Source organism: Cyanistes caeruleus, chromosome 2, assembly GCF_971803275.1.
Source record: "Cyanistes caeruleus chromosome 2, bCyaCae1.hap1.1, whole genome shotgun sequence".
Classification (NCBI taxonomy): Eukaryota; Metazoa; Chordata; class Aves; order Passeriformes; family Paridae; genus Cyanistes; species Cyanistes caeruleus.
The window spans coordinates 35,778,398-35,797,596 of record NC_141702.1 but is presented as its reverse complement, the minus strand read 5'-3'; the positions used below and the strand labels follow the sequence as shown (position 1 = coordinate 35,797,596).

The 19,199-nt window shown below is 45.1% G+C and overlaps 1 long non-coding RNA gene across 1 annotated transcript; it reads right to left on the bottom strand.

Moving 5' to 3' along the window:
* Positions 1-3,672: 3,672 nt before the first annotated feature.
* Positions 3,673-18,855, bottom strand: LOC147654729 (uncharacterized). The gene is made up of 4 exons (XR_015283014.1): positions 16,274-18,855; positions 14,232-14,321; positions 8,161-13,111; positions 3,673-4,459 (listed from the first exon to the last, which is right to left on the bottom strand). It is a non-coding gene; the product is annotated as an uncharacterized LOC147654729 (long non-coding RNA).
* Positions 18,856-19,199: the final 344 nt, after the last annotated feature.

The following is a 19,199-nucleotide window of genomic DNA, read 5'->3' as shown; positions in this document are numbered from 1 at the left end:
TAGCTAGATAGAGCAAGGGAAGACAGGCAGTATTGAATCAGGAAATAAAATGAAAAAAAAAAAATACATAAGGAAAAAAAACCCGCAGAGTTCTCCCTCCTGAACCAGCTGACAATATGTTTTGAAATTATACAAGGTGCCTGTTTCATATGACCCTGTTACAAGACAGCAGCACGTGAGAGAGCAGAAGACAGTACCTCAAAGCCAAACAGCAGTGTAAGAAATGAGCTGGCTTTAATCACCCAGCAATTTATGGTGACACAGCCAAGAGGGTGACCTGTGAGAATGGTCATGCCACTCCAATGATACACATTTTCTGAGTGGAGATGGACAGGTTTTGCTGCTCTTTCACTGAGGTTATAAGGACTAATACATGTTCATCAGATTTTTTTTTTTTTTTCTAGGAGACAGATAAAGATTCTGCTTTGTTACCTTGGGGCAAATCCTCAGTAACATCATCAACCTTTTTAATTCATGGGTGGACTCAATTAATTTGTTACACTGTTTTCCTCATTAATGGCTTATTAAGGCAGGCTACAAGAACAAATGGCAGCATATGGATTTCTCACAGGCAGGCAGTGAGGTTGAAGCAGCAGCCACTGTGCTGCCGGAGCTCTGCTCCAGCCATACCTCAGGGCTTTGCGTAGCATCCTCCTTTCCTTACTGATTCAGATGGAGTGGGGCTGGAAAACAAGTCCCAGAGGAACCTGCTCCAATGTGTCTTGTGGCGTATGAGGCATTGTGGCGAGGCAGATGATGTAATATCGATTGTTTCTTAGTGAGAGAGGAGGGGAATGTCAGCCGAAGAAATTACGCCTGTGAATAGCAGATGAGGAGGAAATAATGAGAGAATTGGTGGAGTAAATGAAGACATAAAAGCATGTAATACAAAGAAAGGAGCATATGCTCTTAGCCTCATGACCTCCTGTCGTATTAGTGTACAATTTTAGTAATGTAATGATCATTAAGGCTCTGATCCCCATTACTAGGAGCATGGAGATTTCTCTTTCTTGTACAAGACTGTGTTTCAGTCTGGTATTAATAAAAAATTGGTTTCACATATCATTACACTTCCCTGGCTTAATCATCTTTGCGCGTATCGTGTGTTCAAATGTTGCCATTTTGGGCAGAGCAGCGAGCCAGTCATCTTAACAGGTTGTTTTTTCCAGCATCTCAGTACAATGCCTTTCAGCATTCACGAGTACCAACACCACAGCCCTTTTCAACAGATGAGGATTGAGACTTAGGGCTCTGACACAACACAACCATGTATGTGACAGTTTGCATTGATGGGGTTTATTTCCTCCCTTCAGATAAATAATACTGGGGTATTTTTAGGTAGCAGCCATGGGAGCCACTGTGTGACACGTAACATGTCAAGAAAGTCTAGTAAGGAATTTTCTTGCCAACTATCTTTTGTCCCAAACCCAAGAGGGAGATAGATCAAACTGAAATCAGGTGGCAGAAGCAGGTCAGCTGCAGCAGGGTTGGTTCCCTGTCAGCTCGAGGTGATGCTGCTGTAAGGACAGTCTCGCCCAGACCCAGCTGGCTGAGCCCTGCTGTGGGAAGCCCAAAGGCACGGGAGCTCTGGCACAGGCAGAAGCTCACTGGGATTTGAATCTGCTCAGCTCGTGGCTGGAGGGATACTCAGGAGACAGAGGCAGCTGTTCGTCTGTTCTGCATTGGGGGAAAAATTAAAAAAAAAAAAATTAAAAAAAAAAAAAAAGGAATGGTTTGGTTTTTCTAAGCAATTATTTTTCCCTTTTTTTCCCTCCCCACAGATTTTCCTTTTCAGGGGGAAAATGACTCATTTTTTTCTGTTGAACCAAAGTTTTGCAAATGTCAGGATTTCTTGCGAGAATGGAAGCCCTGTGTTTCAACCAGCTCTCAGCAGAGACATTTCAAACCAAGGCATCTGCAGTGTGTTTAGTTTCCTTAGTTACATGCCACATGCATCCAGGTAGAAAGGACAAGGGTCTGACACAGTTCTTTAAACTGAGTCCTTCCTTGGCTTTTAGAGAAGTGAGGAATGGATGTCTACATCCAGGAAGACAGTAATAAGAGTACCTCTGACCTTGCCTGTCCTCATCCCCCTGCTTATCATATCAGCATGTTTCCAGCTTCTCATTTCCATTGTTTGGAGGAAAACAGAGCTGCAAGGAAAGGGATGATTTACAGAAGACTTACTTTACTAATTCAGGCTGTATATACAAGGCTGAGAGCACATATCCCTTTTCCCACATATGAATAGTGGCTGCCTTACTCAGTTTCCTCTCTCTCAAAAGTCAGACTGACCTGCTTCGGCTAGAAAGTCCTGACCCCACCTTCCAGGTCAGTAAAGCACTCAGAAGTAGTCCAAATGCAATGAGGAGTCTCCTTCCTGGAATATTGCATTTTCTCAAGGTGGTTCTTCTCTGCTGTGAAACATTTGGGACCAGGTCACTGAAAACTGAGTTGCCTTCTCAGGAGGGTGGCTACCCATTCCTGTAAAAACCAGAGGTAGAAGTAATTTCTAAACCTCTGGGACAAAACTACATCAGTTCTAGATGGGCTCAGAGCAAGCCTTCTTCTCAGAAGATGGTACTTTGTTTCTACAGGCTAACTTTTCTAGATGCCTTCCATCTGTATGAGAGCAGGTAAAGCTGTGAAGCATGGACCAAATAATACAAGGATGCTTGCCTGGATCTGCAGCTTTTTAGCAACCTCCTGCTTTTCTGTGGCACGTGGGCAAAGTTTCATTTTGGTGCTGTAAAGAGATTGACACCATTTGCAGCGGGTGAGGTAGCTTTTGCAATGCATTTGTTTGCATTTTACTGTGTATATGTTGTGCTCTTATGCTGAAAGAGGTGGCTGGGTGGCAGAGCAGAAGGCTGCCCAGCTTGTTTTTTCTGGTGGTTGTAGCTGAAGTGAGAGGTGAGAGCAGGCACATGGGAGACAACTGGCCATAGAAGCTGGCAGGGCCACCAGGGACTGAGTCCCGCGGAGGGGGCAGAGCATGGATGGGTCTCAGGGAGGATGGAGGTAGGTAGATAGAGGCTTGACCTGTAGAGGAAAGTCTCCTAAAACTTGCTGGACACACATCAGACCCAGGAAGAATTGGTTGGCCAGGAAGGGAGACAGCGATTTCCACTGAATTTCTTTTTATTTTGCCCTCCCCAGGGCCTTGGTCTTCCCTACATTCAGAGTTGCCAGATTACCACTTTGCAGATCCAGCCTCTGTGCTTGGTGATCCCTTCAGGGAAAGGGGAAGGAGACAATCCCAAAGCTCCTGTGTATGTCACCCCAGTGACATTTCTCACCCTGGTGCCAGGCAGGATGCTGGATGTCAGCAGGCAGCACCAGGCTAGATGCCCAGCAGCATGTCCCAGCTCAGCCCACCAAGTCATTCTTCTCCCAAATCTCAGGAAAAATCCTCTGTCTGAGGAGAAGGAAGCCCCTCTCCCTGGCATGGGAATTTGTGTACAAACCCCTGTTATCCTGTCCATTCCTTACCTCCTACAGTGTGAAGCCATTCATCTGCCTCTCTCCTGCACAAAGGAGGAAGAGGGTCCACAGATCGCCCCTTCCTTCCTCCACGGCATGGTTTTGTACCCCAAGCCCTCAAAAGGCATTCACTGAAATATATTCTGTTCAGGAAAGAGAAACAACAACAGGAGTGCTGAAGCTGGGACATGGAGGGTGTCCTTAAAGGATTAATCGGCTTTATTTATGTCTCCAAGTACAGACAATTTGTCACTGGAAAGAGGGAGACACCAGATGAAATAAATAGTGGAGAAAAACAAAGAGAAATAATTAGGTACATAATATGCCTGTGGAGTGCATCTTAAAAAGAGTTATTTGGGACAGGCTGTACTGATGCTGGATTATAAAAAGGACTGGATAATTTTATAAGTAATATAAAGCTTCCATAGTGTGTGAATGTATCTCAGGCTTCAGGAAATAAGGTACTCAGCTTACAAAAATAAAATCTGCCACTTGTATCATATGATTATACAATTCTCTGGATCAATTACTATCTTTTTTTTTTTTTTAAATTTTACATTTCCTCAGGCCTTGGGTACCACCCAGCACTGGCAGTTGAATGAGCTATTAATGGAGCATTGGTGAGCATCCTAATGGAAAAGATCACATTACCAAAAAAGAAAACCCCAACAGAATTGATTTGTTGTGTGTTCATCGATTTAGCCCCTTCCCTGACAGAAGCGAGGCATGCTGTGATCCCACCGCTTGTCCTTCAGGAGTCCATCAGTCTTTCCCTCAGCCTCCCAGCTGCCGCACACGCCTCTGGCCGCAGCAGCCGTGGAAGCAGCAAGGGGCCACATCCTCCCTGAGCATTGCTGTCTGGGCTGGAGGAGCAGGCCATTAGCTGGCCACACCAGCCTCTGCTCGCCTCCTGCTGCCAACCAAGAGCCTCACGGTCGATGGTGGCATTTAGAGGGCCACAAAGGAGTGAGGGCTCCTGTAGGAGAGGAAAAGAAAAGATGAAGAAGGGCTGTGTGAATTGTGAAAGGTTTAGGAGGGGTGAGTGGGAAGGGGCATTTGGCTGGGGGAAGATTGGAGTGAGCTAAAATTGGGGTATAGAAGCACACAGGATAAATTGAAAGAAAGAAAGGAAGGACAAATCTCTCAGATATCCAGCCATTCAAAACCCTAATGTATTCTTACATTAATCTGTCTGGCTGCAATGATTTCTGAGGTGTCCAGATAGCCATATCCTGTTTCTTCCCATAACCCTGTGGAAGAAATATATTGCTAATATATCCCTGCTGAAGCTGGCATCCCCTCTTTTAAGGGACAGAGCTGCAACTACCTTCATTTCAAACCCTAAAAAAGGGAAAGATGGGGGAAAATGCTTAGCAAGGAAAAGAAACCTGGGAAGGACATGACAAACAGTGCAGAGCCATACAGCCTCAAGTCCCCTGGAAATGGAACTGTGTTGGCCAAGGAGAAGCAAATGGAGCCAAAACATCCTTGCCCCTGAGCATCACTGCCCTCCCAGATCTCTCTCCAGATCCTTGGATTGTGTTGAGGAGCTGCAAGGTCACCCAAGTCCTCTTCATCTGCTCAGCCCTAGCCACAGTGGATAGCCATGAGTGTGCTGGAGAAGGAAGGCTATTTCCTGTGTCTTCAGCAATAATTTGATGGTCACTGTGGTGTTTGATGTGGAGTTGTCACTGGCTGAAGCTGGCAGTATTGTGGACCACTGGCAGCTGGGCACCTTTGTTAGCAGTCACAGTCACTGCACAAGTGTTGTCACTTCTGTGACTGCAAAGGGCTTTGGCATGAGTGGCACCATTTGGGCACTTTACATCTCCCTCACACACCTAAACCCACTTTTTGACTAGCTCTGACTGGCCTTGAAAATGCAGTTTTCCTTTCTTGCCTTAAATTTGGGAATATCTTACTGTAAAATCAAAACAGGACCCAGCCTCCCATGCTTTCCCATTTCTCAAGGTAGGTGGCTTTGAGGGCTCCCTACAAATGGTGGGCCTGGGAGCACAAACAGAAAAAGGAAACTTTGCATGAAAGGTTTTTAATCAAATAAAGCAAAGAGAACAGCAGAGAAATGTATTCAGATTAAGGTCAGTATTAAACACACTTCAGGGATCTAGTCTGAAGACCTGTCAAGTCAGAGTTTTTCTGTCAAGTACAGTGGGATTTTTTGGATCAAGTTCCAAGTGCAATTTGTCTCCTGTTTTTTTTCCTAGGTAATTTTTGTTGTATTGTTTTGCTTTGTTTTGCATTTGGGTTTTGTTTGTTTGTTTGTTTGCTTGCTTACTTGTTTTTTACTAATGAGTAAAGCCACATCAGCTGTAGTGGATTGTTTCTCCTCTCTCTGCTTTCAGGAGCCAGGAAGAGAATCATCGAGCCATATTCTCCTGCTCCTCTGCAGAAAGCAAATGGCTATCCTTGGATATCAATCACTGGGGTAAAAGCTAAGAAATGTTACCAAGGAAACGTTGTCAGGCCCATTGGCAGTCTCCTTTGTTTAGGAAGTTTACCCATGAGCAGCATTTTATTGTTTTGAAATCAAGAAATGTAAAAATAAAATAAATCTTCAATGGACTAACCTGTTATGCACCCTCCCTAGTGTAACAAACACCCAAAATATATTGCTCTACTTTGATCCATCAAATAGTTAATTCATTCATCATCTTTGAATTAGTAATCCGAGCTGGCCTTCTGAACAAATAAAAACTAGATTTATTGCTGGGTAAAATGTGTTATTTCTCCAAGCAGGTAAACCTTAAAAATACTTGTAATCCAGAGCAAGAAAAATGAAGGACTGCAGTGTGTCACACGCTGATCCAGCTGTGAGGTGTGAATAATAGCAAAGTGGATGCAAAAGTGACAGAGCTGGCTTTGATCAGTGAGATGCTACTTTCTCATTCTGTGGGTGCATTTAGTACCCATGGAAGCAGGGGATTAATAGCATCAATTCCAGCAAGACCTTGTGAAACAGGTGCTATACCACACTTCCAGCACACAGCACTTACAACACCCTCCAGTCATGGACCTCTGTTGCCCCAGTGTAGTTTTCCTGGTGTCATGCTACCCACTGCTCAGCACCTCCTGGGAGGTGGCAAGTGCCTGTGGCTGTGAGTCATTTAGGTGCAAGCTAGGGGCACCCCGAGTCTCGTAGGAGGCATTTGTGTTTTGGCAAAAGTTTGCTATTTAAATAGGAGGCCGTGCTGCAGGTTTTGTGATGCATGTAAATAGAAATCACGGTGTCACTGTCATCTCCTTCTACAGCCCCAGAACTGTGGATCTCAGACTTCAGAGGTGGAGGGCTGGTGCTCTATAGCAGTGTAGAAATGGAGGTAAACTTGGATGCTGCCCAGCTCAGAGCCATCAAGGGTGCACATGAAGCCACTCAGATTTCCCACTAGTTCACCTGAAATTATGCCTATTCTTGATCCCTAAGACTTTTGGAGTGCATCTAATCCTCAGGCCACATTCAGCATGCTTGCATTCCCCCCTAAATGGGAGGGAAGAGGCATTCAAATGCCCAGGAAAAGCTGGGCCATGTGCTCATAGTGCAAAGGAAGACAGGATCCAGTTTTGTGTGAGCACTATAGCCAGGCCAGCTCTGCTCCCCTATAAACCCAGCTGTGAGGTGCCAGGAGCCTAGGGCTGGTGCTGAGTGGGAATGCATCCTCTTAGGAGCACTGGAGCCCTGGTTGTGTCAAAGCACAGTCTGAAAAGACATCAATAAAAGTGTTTTTCATGCCCAGGTGCTTCCAAGCATTATAAACTTTCCCTCAGACAGAAAGGGCAGAGTTGATGCCTTAATTATTGCAAAATGAAAAGATTAAAATTGACTAATGTGTTCAGGCACCAGGATCAAGTCACATATCCATCTAGTTTTATCGGCATTTTCTTGGGCAGTGCAGAGGGAGCCCAGTCAGGCAGTCCTGCTGATTAACTGTAATATTCTCTGACTTATATGATTTCTGCTTATTTTTACATTTTATCTTTAAGGACAGTGTATTCTGGACTGCAGGATCTTGTGGGAATTACAAAACTGGGGAGGGGAGAACTCTATTATCCTGAAAGGATAAATAATCCTGAAAGGAATAAATAACAAAAACTAAAGGAATAAGTAATGACCATTTCTTCTCTGGCTGACTCAAGGTCCATACAGCCTGGTCAACCCTGCAACCACAGGCAGGCTGCAGTCAATTGGAGGGGGTGCTTAGCTAAGCAGTGACACCCCAACACTGGAGAAAAAGCCCAAAAATCTCACTGCCCTCTGCTAATCTGTGAGGAAACAGCAGCTCACAATCCTACATGAGACTGGGGTGAGTGTCAGTTTTGGGATTTGTGCCTGGGCTTTCATTAGACTTCACTAGTGTGCCTCCCTCAGTCTGCTGGAGCCAGCTGGCATTTTGGGTGCGGTTCAGAGAGAAGAGTTTACATCAATGATAAATACTGAGGAAACCTTCACAGATAAAGATGTGTGCAAATGTCTCTCTGCTCAGGAACTCAGGAACCAGATTTTACTTTCTCCTTTCTTATTTTGCTTCCATTTATTACTTGAAATCCATCATGAAGCTTCCTGAGCCTGATCCAGATCAAATGATTTTCCCCAAAACCACAGGAGTCTCCATGAGAGCCTGTAGTGAAGAGGAGATACATATAATAGGTGAAGGCACTAACCTCAGATGCAGGTCCCTGCCTCCTTTCCACCAAGGAGCTCTTCTGCCATGGATGAAAATCAATGAAGTTTTGTTCTCTGCCTCAGCTTCCCATCTGCAGGACAGTGAAGACAGCACCTTGGAGCCTCTAAAGGAAGGCAACATCAGTGAGGATGTATTCCCAGCCCTTTTCCCAGGGATGAGAGATTTTCCCCTCACAGCAGGAGCATTGTTTTTCCATCAGGACTTGCATGTTAGGCAATTGCTCTGTAAGGGCAGCTAGCTCCCAGTTACCTGTTCTCTTCTCAGGCATCCCACTGAAGAGCAGCCACAGCACCAACTGGCTGCTCTCTCAATACTCACAAAAGCCACAGAGCACTTTCCCTTTTATGTTTCACAAACCAAAGTCACAGGCAGTAAGGACTTCAGCCCTTGTGGGAATGATCTCCCTCTTGCAGAGGGACACTGAGTCATGGAGCTGGGACACAAACTTCCCACAGCTGGGCAGGACATCCTAGCCATGGTTCACTGGGGAATGGACAATCTGCAGGGGACTGTTCACCTCTAATTTCCTTCTTTTCTCCAGGCTGGATAAAAAACTATTCACTTGGCTGATAGAGGGGACTCAGTAGCATGTTTCAAGGCTATCATCATTCTGCTCTGCTTAACTGCTTCTCCTTCCCCCTGGCACACCAAAGTCCCCCTCTTGCCCCTGTGACATCTGCAGGCAGGAAACAACCACTGCCTGCCAGTGACTTGGTGGTGGCTTGCAGTGATGAACCAGTGGCAGCTGAGAGCAGATATACCTCATGATCTCACCTCACACAAAGGAGGGCAGGCAGACCACCAGGTGTGGTAAGAAAACATAGCCCCAGCCTGGCTGATAACTGCACTTTCCTGTCTTTTGTCACTTGTGTGATGCCTGAACAGCATGAAGGTATGTCAGTGCCTCATATCTATAATATGGGGTTCTCAGAGATTCTGAAGAGAATTCATAGTGATGCTGTTGTGTTCAGAACAAATGCTTTTCTGAATAAGTTGAAAATAGTATCATTTATCTTAGTGCTGTTCCACTGCTTTCCTACTCCAGCCCCAGCATTTATACGAGAAAGTCCCTCAAAGAGGGCTTCTTGTTCATTTGTATGGACAGTTGGTAAAACCAGATAAAATGTGTCTCAAGATGCTCATCACAGCTTGGAGTGTCTCCTGTTCTCTGTCACTCTGTGGCCTTACCCTGTTGGGAACAAGTAAATCCTCCTAGCATCTCTCTGTTGCAATATTCACAGGTCCAGCTGCACAAGGCTGAGACAACTTACTTTTCTCCAGGGGAATTCCAGGCAATAAGCAAAACTGGGGTAGAAACATTATGAATATTTTCTTAATCACATTAAACAAAAAGACGGAAAGGAGTCCATGAAATGCAGCAAGGGTTATAGATCAGGCAGGGACAAACCGGATGGGCGAGGAAAACATGCAGAGTCTGGAGGGTGCTGGGTTGAAGTACTACTAACTCCTGACTCCTGCTGAAAACACCTGGCTTTAGCTGACTTGCAAAGCCAACTGCTGGTGACCCAGCTGTCCTCAGCCCCTGTGAGCAAAGGCAATGTCCTGGGAATGGCTGCTCCTATAGGAAATGAAAACTCTAAACTGAGAAGGGCTGTACTGGGGAACCCACGGTACTCCTGCCACATCAGCACCTGGGGGCTCTGCACAGCTGAAATAACCGTGGCCATGGCATCACCAGTGCCCAGCTGAGCAAGGCACAAACGACTGGCCATTGCCAGCAGGTATTTAAGCACTGGGAATGATTTTGGGCAGCTGTTTGCCGAAGGGTTTTGCAATTGCTGTTACCCCTGCAGTCCCCTGTTCTTACCCTGCACGGCAGCTGTGCTGTGATTTTTCATTAGCTGATTGCTTTTACAGCCTCTGAACTTTACTTTTTGATACTTGATCATCTGGACTTTTATTTGTTAAAGGAAGCATGATTTGTAACCACTTTCCTAATGCAGGCCAGGTTGGTTTCCCTTGCTCTCACTCCGGTCCAAAGAGAGCCCACTTAATTATGGATGCATATTTCTGCTTTGTGGGTAGTTTTTTTTCCATGGATCCTGCTCCTTCATGTATGCCAGCGTTCATACGCCACCCAGTGGCTCCCGAGGCATTGGGTGTGGATCTCACCAGTGACAGCGCTTCCAGGTCCCCAAACCCACTTTCCCATGGAATATCTTCCCATTGGCAAGGGCAGGGCAGCACAGAGCCCTGCTCCTGGGGGCTGGGGCAGCAACATCCTCTGAAGCTCTTTGCAGACCTTGGTGCAGGTATCCACACCACCCGGTCTGCAGACTCAGGGTGCAGCATTGCACTGTCAAATTTGGCATAAGCCATTTCATGTTCCAGCTGCTCACACCCAACATGCACACGTGAATGCTTTCTGCCAAATCACTTGGGCTTGTGGTCTTGTTTTTAGTTTTCTTTAGTTTTAGTAAAATAAAAATTAAGAAATATAGCTTATTGGGTTAAAATCCAGAACATCTAGCCATGAGTCCTTCAGTCAAGCAAAAAAATAGTCTGTGCTATGTCCCCAACTTCTTGTGGGTTCTCCCTGTTCATGTCACCTTGCTCCACTGTTCATGAGCTGAGCAGCCAGCTATGGGGCAAGCTGAGGGGAAAAAAAGAAATTACAACATACAGCTGAGTCCTGGACCACAAAGGGACTTGGGCGTGACCTCAGTTTTACCTGAACTGCCATTCCTGACTTTTTGTTGGTTTTTCTCCTTCATTATTTTGCTATAAAACAAAAGTCTTACACTCTTTACCCAGTCTTCAAGAGCCAACAACAAGCACAAATAGCTCTCCAGCAAGATTTACATACTGTGCCATCCTGTGCAACAATAAATTTCCCTGCTGACTCTCTACTTCTTTCATTCACCAGACTCTGCCAACTTCGTGCTTTAAGAGTCTGGTCTTTGATTTGACATGTAGTTATTGGACATTAGGCATTCATCTCATTCATTTCACTATTCCCTGAGGGCACGTTCTTCACCATTTGTTGTCATAATGCTTGAGGGCAAGAAGTCATTCTTCTTATTTAGCCTCTGGTCTATTATTTCGCCCTGACGCTTGCTGTCGGATGCCAGAGATGAGATGCCCCTTTGGGCAGAGCAGGCACACCCAATCATATTTGCAAAGCAAATCACTGTGAAAAAGGCAGCATTAGTGGCTGAACTGGGATGGAAAACCTGACCCTTGTAAAGTGATACCCTAATGACAGGCCAGGAATTGATCCTAACATATATAGATCCCATTCCCTGGAGAGAATGATCCTGGACGTCTTAGAAAGTCCAAAACATGGAGTGTCAATGTTTGGTTTTACTGTGCCCCAGCTGTATCCCACCCTATAGCAGGGCCAGGCAAGAGAGACCTTTGTTTTCACAAGTGCAGCAGAATCAGGAATTTGTCCCAGGACAGCTTTTCACTGGTTAGCACAGCCAAGCTGGGACTCAAACAAGTGCTAGGGAGCAGAGAAATAATTCCTCTGTCCAGCTGCTCAGGATACCTTGGCCCCCTTGGGGTCCTTCAGGGGAGAGAGGGAGTTAACAAAAAGGAGAATAACTTTCTGTCCCCTGGAAGAAAGCACACGAGGGCAGGCAGCTCCCTTTCCAGGATGCCCTTTGTCCAAAACCCGACCAGCCAAGCAGACTGCCTCCCTTTTGTTACCCAAACATTGCTGCTCCATAGCACTTGACCAGTGCTGACCCCAAGCAGATTAGACACAGGCGAGTGCCCCGTGCTCTGGTGGGGCTGGTGGCGGCTGCGATCCCCGGCACGCTTCTTGGGGCCAGCCTCGTCGTGGGGCTCAAACACCACCACACAGCCTGGCACAGGAGATTCTGGAGCCCTGTGTACCACACCTGAAGGGCAAGGTGGGAAAAAGGACAGCTCCCATCTGGAGAGGAGCACGTGGCAGGATTTCATGTGAAACCCAGACCAAATTCAGCTAAAGTCTGCCCTTTTGCATAGGTACCACATTCCCTTCCCAAGCATTTCTGAATCACCACATCCATCTGCAAACACTAAATATAATAAAAGGCCATTGTAGGCTCCATCCAAGCCTGGCTATAATTAAATATATTGACTGATAAATGGAATACAGTTATACCTCTCCATCTGGTCTCAGCAGAGGACCACTGACATTTTGTTCATATACCCTCATTTTTTAGTCTCTTTCAGAATGAGATTTGCATCATAGCTTTTTAATGAGCTAATAGTTAAAATAGTCCCCTATAATTATGCTAGAATAATCCAGCATTATTTCAGCTTAATTATAGGGGGATATCTTAACTATACATCATTTGCAGTTCTCAGTCACTCTAATGCGCAGATGTCTGAAGAAATGACATAAAACACTAGCAAGTTATAAAATATCTAGAGTGGTGCTCATTGCTTCTATGGAAAATGATCACATCTATTTTCCGTACCTCTGCTATGCAGTCTCCCTGCTTGGATTATTTCCTGCTAACACACAAGAGATAAAATTGAAAGCAATGGAAATAAAATACTTCACTATCTCTTGTCATGCTCTGATATTGTTGACTCTTTCATTTTCATATCTCCTTGATCCTCTCATAAATCTTCATATCAACACACTGTAGTTAATTTCTGCAAACCTTTAGCATCTCTGGAAGCAAAACAATTCCTAAACCTACTGCCCTCAAAGCTGTGGCTAGACTATGGGCTGCCTTTAACTTTGCTGTGGGTTTTTGCTTATTTGCACTAAATGACCTGGAAAAATTGCCCTGGGAGCACGTGGCATTGCTATTCACAGTTAAACTCCACTTCCCCCGTTGGAGACTGCCACATCCCAACAAGGCAGCATTGTTGGAAACGTCAGCTTGCCAGTCTGGATAGACATGTCTCTTCTTCATCACATGGCTCTTCCCCCTGGTGCACCTCCCGCTGTGGATGTGGGATGCCTGTGAGAAGACAAGAGAGGACTTACTGCAAAGTGGCTGTTGTTTGGGGAAGTGTAGCTGTCACCTCTATCCCCTCACATTCAGCACCCCCACTGTGCATTTTCTCTCCTTTCCTGTAGCGGGAAACAATGTGTGTCCCTAAGTTTATACTGTCATGTTGATAGATTTGCATACTCAGAGAAGGAAAGATTCACAGGAATATTCCCCTAAGGACTTCTGTAACAGGAAAAGCTTGGAGTTTTGTTCCTTCAACACCATTCCTCATGCTGCCTCATAGAGCAGAATTAGAGGGACAATCTTTGTATGTTGGAATACTGGAAGAAAAGGGGTGGTGGGAAAGCTGGTGTCAGCAGCCCGTGGGGACAGTAAGAGCCGCAAGCACACACACACAGCTCAGCAGTGAGGCGATGATGGGAGGATAGGCTGTGGTCCACCTGTGTATTTCTGGACAGGCATGGAGAGGGCCATCAGAGACAGGCTGAAACCACATGGGAACTTCTGCAAGGCTTCTCTGACCTTGGAGAGTGTTATTGTGAAAGGAGCATCCATAATGCAGCGAGGCATAACTCGTATCCTTAAGCAAACTGAGGAGATGGGCAGCACTGCTGCTTCCAGGGTGGTGTTGAGCACTATGGGAGAGCACTGGGAGAGGACTGCTAGCTCCAAAGGGAGCACAGGCAGAACTGAATTTCTGTGCAGTCTGTGAACCAAGCACTATTTTTAGATTCACTTCTCTCTTTTAACACCTGTGGATCAGCCTAATGGACAGAGAGATAGTGTATGATAAATGTCATAACCTCCTTGGAAAATACCTCATGGCTTTTAAAGTAATCCCTTGATACTTTGAGAGGACTGCTGCGTGACACTGATTAAACCTCTGGGGTTGGTCATGCTGAGGTAGCACTTCGTGCTTGTAGGGATGCTCTTCCCTTGCCAGGCTGGCCTTCAGCTTTGATCTTCAAGGCAATACAAGGTCCAGAACCCCTCAAGACTATAATCCTGATTATCTGGGCTTGCATCAGAGATGTTCCTCCTTGAAGCACGAACTCATCTTCCCTTCAAAGTGATAATAGTTGTTACAGAAACCTTGTCCTTACTCCCACTAGTCCTACAACCCTACCAGCATCCCTCTTCCTTGGCAGAGGCCCTGGTCTCTGGGGATGACACCTCTTCTTCACTTGTCCTTTCCCTCCTTTCACGGAGCATCTGACTGAAAAGAAAGGAAAGATTACCTTTTGAGCATCCCACACCCACACAAATGCTCTAAATTGGCCTTGGGAGAGTTACAAGCAGGACATTGATGGTGGAGGGAACTGCAAAAGTTGGTCTTATCCATGCCTGATTCTCACAGAAGCCCTTGGCAGGCAATAGTCCAGTGCTGATACACTGCATCTGGAGAGGATCGGAGTCCTCTCACCTGTCAGTCCTGCACTTTGGGCTAAGAAAAATCTTTACATCACTGGGTTTGCATGCCAGAAGTGGGGCTTCACTAGCCTGAGCTGTCAGCAGAGATATCCCTCTTGCAGACCATCTGACTTTATATCTACATACTGAAGAAATGCATACTCTAGAAACTTCTAGCCTTCATATGCTTCTCTTCTGATACTTCATAGCTAAAATGCTATGTACCATTACTTTCCTATACTAGGGAAAATAAGTAGAGGGAATTAGAGCACTTGTTCATCATCATCTTTTAAAAATGACAGAGAGCAGACTCATTAAAATCCTGAGTATTAGGAATCACTTCAGTATGCATTTTTAATTTATCCAGGGTTTTGGAAACATTGCGTTTAGGGTGAAATCCTTAAGGAAATCACCTTTTTTGACCTAAAAAACCCATTAGAATCAATTATATTGAGTTATACCAGGCTGACCCCATCAGCAACTTTCTACTGCCTACTTATGAAAATGGTAAGGATAAAATTATCAAGACTTTCACAGACCTCTAGTACCCAGAGGTCTGTTTCCTCTGCTCTCTTATTTACATATGCATGTCTTCCTCCTGCAGATCCTTGTTAAATTCCCTCATCTTGCATGTGAATCAAAAGTATCTTCCTCATCTCCCTTGCTGATGCTGAAAAGGCCTTCATACAGGTGAACTGCAAGTGTCTGTCTTACACTCAAAAAGCTCTCACACCCTGGAAATGTCTGTAAAACCAATTAATGGTCTTATAAAGGCAAGTGACTCCTGTTCCCAAAGCCTATCAATTTCCCAGAGCTCAGTCCCTTCCAGAGCCTTCCAAGGACTATTCTACACCATGTCTACACCATTAAAACCCCTTTATCATCCTTCCACAGTAGCCATCCTAGACTACAGGTGATCAGGATTTTCATTCCTTCATCCTTTATTTAAGCCGTGCTTCAGATAGTGACGATGCAGCTGATAATGCTTGCTTTGGTCCAGAACCTTCTCAGCTAACTGCAGGTGCAGGACAGGGCCTTCCTCTCCAGAAACACAGGAGGAGAGGAAAGAGGACATCTCTAGCAGCAGGGAAAGCTATGTGTCTTCTCTGCCTCAGGGAGGTAGCCAGACCATATTTCCAGCTGAAGGTCTTCAGCTGTGGCCCTTAAACTGCACGATGAGTCTTTAGATCTGTGTAACATTGCCAAAGCTCATCTAACTGTTAAACAGAAATAAAACAAATCATCAGTACCTCCCTAACACCACATCTAATGGCTGTGCTTGAAGGATTAATGAGTTGGAGAGCTGGATGAGTTCTGCCAGAATGTTCCCAGACACAGTCACTCACAGATTTTAATGAATTTGGCCAGCAATCTCTCTTGGTACTTGCTGCCTTGCATATTCATATGACAGGTTTTTATCAGAGCAAAGCCTTGAGTAAAGGCAGTGTGTCCAGACTGCACACATGAGCATTCCCAGGAAGCAGACTTTGAAACTGGGCTGAGTGCGTGTTGGAGCTCAAAGTCCGCACATGCCGCATTCCTGGGGTGAGAACCTATGGCCTGGTCCTCCCATCTGGACAGTGATGCCGGAGTGAGAAGCAGACAGTTCACCTCCACAGTTCTCTGAGAGGAAACCACTAGCTCAGAAAAATACTATAACAGTCTTGGAAACGGGCATGCTGAACCATTCTGGGTAGCTGGGAGTTGCTGTTGAGAGCACTGGCTCAGGGTGCAGAAGTTTGCTCTTATATTGCTTACCCCCTCTCCATGTGTAAAGACTGTATCAAGGCCATCTCTGGCACATAAGGTCATGATGGTGAGCATAAGGCTGTGAAAGTTTCAGTTATTTCATCCTTTAGGAATCTGTAAAGAAAGAGTTGAAGGCTAGGTTGTGGTGCATCACACCAGCAAGGAGAGGGAGATTTTGATTGTCTAATGAAGGCTCCCTAATTGACTTTCACTGGATCTTGTTCATTAATGTCACTTTACTCCACATTAACCTGTTCAAATACTAACCCAACAGAGCAAATTGTCTCAACCCTGTTACTTGTCTGATTACACATTATTGTTCTGATTAGATCTTCGCTTAATTTAAATCCTTAACTAAATCCTTAATTTGAGGTGAGCCTTTGAAGGTGCAATGAACAAATAAAAGTACCTTCTATCGAAGAAGAGTCAGGCTTTCCATGCTCAGTCAATTGACCTTAGAAGCTCATAATATCCAAAGGCCACAAGTGAGTTTCAGGGCTCCTCAGGGTTTATGAGGCAGAGCAGAGCTTCTGTAGAGCAAGGTGCTGGCTGGACTGTCTGCTGCAACCCCCACACCCAGGTGGGACACATAAAATAGGGTCTGCTAGGGAGGGAGCACCAGCCAGCCTTGCACAGGAGGAAAGGAAAAATTACTGGATCTATGCATTTTCTCGGCGCTGACTGCAAAATCAGATGTTGTTAGAATGTGTGTTCAGTTTAAAAACCTGGCAAGGCCAGATGTTCACTAAGTGGATACACTTCAGCAAGTGCCTGCACACTAAAATATAAACTAAAAGTGAAAAAGTGAGTGCAACTGAAGCATTAAACAAACATTGACAGGACATGCATGAGCACACACAAATTGCCATGTTTACAGCACAGGATGCACAGAGCTCCCATTTGCATCTGAAGACATTTAATTGTTCATATGCTGCATACACACATTCCCTTTTGCCTGCGGAGCCACAGCAAATGGATACATAAATAGGGGCACATAGCTACCTAAATGGACAGTCCATCTGGCAGCAGACACATCTGGGAGTGAGGTAGCTTCCAGTCTGCCCCAGCCATGGGACATCACCTCCTGGCAGCATTCAGCTGGTTGTCTGAGCCAATTGTCCAAGCCACATCCTGGCTACAGCTGTTGGGTGTCCCCAAGAGCTACAGCATCCCCTGACCACTGTCTATGTCTACTGCCCCAGTGCCTGTGAATGCATTTCTCTGGCTAACACCTCTTGTGTTCCTGCAAACAGGGAGAATAAACCACAAGCAGTTCTTTTAAATGAAATAATTCAGTATTTACGCTGCAGCAGTCAGATCCCAGAACTGCAGCAGATGTTACAGCAGGGCTCCAGCTCCACTGTTCCAACAAGTAATGCAGTATCCAGTCAGCTCTCGTGGTGACCAGGCACGAAAGCAAGCAATAACATCTACATCTAACACTAGCTTGTGAGGCAGAAACACCATTGTAATTCTGAGCAAGTCAGCAACATGGTCTGTGAGGTCCCATAATGGTTAATGCTTCCTTACCAGGGAGAGTTTTTCAGTAGACTCAGTCTGTACAATGTGTCATTACCCCCTCAGCTTTGATCGTCAATCTGAAGAGCATATCACCTTGGAGATTAACAAAGAAATTCTAGCTGCAAAGCTGCTGAAAAGGCCACTTTGGTTGATTTTCTTTTCATAGTGCTCTGTGTTTCTGCTTCACAGAACAGAAGGGCAATAAAAATTAATTTTGTGATGTAATAAAATATTTGCCTCCGAGGTTTCTGGATGCTGAGGCACTGGTATTTTATTAGTATGCAAAAATTCATTATGGATATAAAAGTGTGATGACATGGTGTGGTTGCTAAACCTTAGGATATTACAGGTTTAGAACAACGTAATCAACCAGATGAAGTAACATTTTAAACCACACAAGTTTACAAACATTATCATTAAGAAGTAATAGTAAGTAAACTAACTATTTCCAATCCGCAAGTGTTTTAATCTTCATGGTGTGGGACTAAAAAAAGCATCATCAGCTGGCCCCAAATGCCTCAGGATCTGGTTTTCAGTTTTGAAGGTCTGCCTTTCTGAAGGATGCCAGATGTTCACAAAGTTTTGGGTAATAACAGACTATCTCTGTTTTCCAAGGTTCTCTTTCCTGTCCTCCCAAATTCTTGAGCTCAGTCAAAAAACCCATTTTGTTCCCTCTCTTACTGCCTGGCTTTGCAACAATGTGGAACAGCATCTCCAGAACTAAGAAGAGGAGCACATCCTGATGATATTATCTGAGAGCTGGAGCACTTAGCTGGAAGATAGAAAGAGACTGATTACTTAGTGTTACTTGCTTTTTTCTTCATTTGCCCAGACGCTCTGTTCCCATGTTTAGGTCAGGCTTGGGATGTTGCAGGACAAGACCATGACACAAGTTACTTTATGTTCTCAGTAAGTCAGAAAGATACTAACAAAGAGATTTTTTCTGAAAAGAGGTTTTCACTGGCAGTGGGGGATGTTACAATACAAAGAATTAAATTGCTGGCTGACAACATGGAGTGTTTATTAAAGAAACTGCAGAAGCTGAAAAATCCACTGCAAGCACTCTGGTATGTGGGGAGCCATCATCTTGTGGCCTCCCTCGAAGTTTAATCAAATACACACAACTAAGTTTTGCATTTTTCCTGATTTTCACTGGGAGAGAGCTAAGTTTCTTCCTGGAAGCTGTTTCAGTGTTGTGTTTTGGATTTAGTATGAGAACAATGTTGGTAACACACTGATGTTTCAGTTGTGGCTCAGCAGTGCTTACTCTAAGTCCAGGGCTTTTCAGTGTCTCATGCTCTGCCAGTGAGGAGGGACACAAGAAACCAGGAGGGAGCATGGCTGGGACAGCTGACCTGAACTGGCCAAAGGGATATTCCACACTACAGAACATCAGGCCCAGTGTATGAACAGG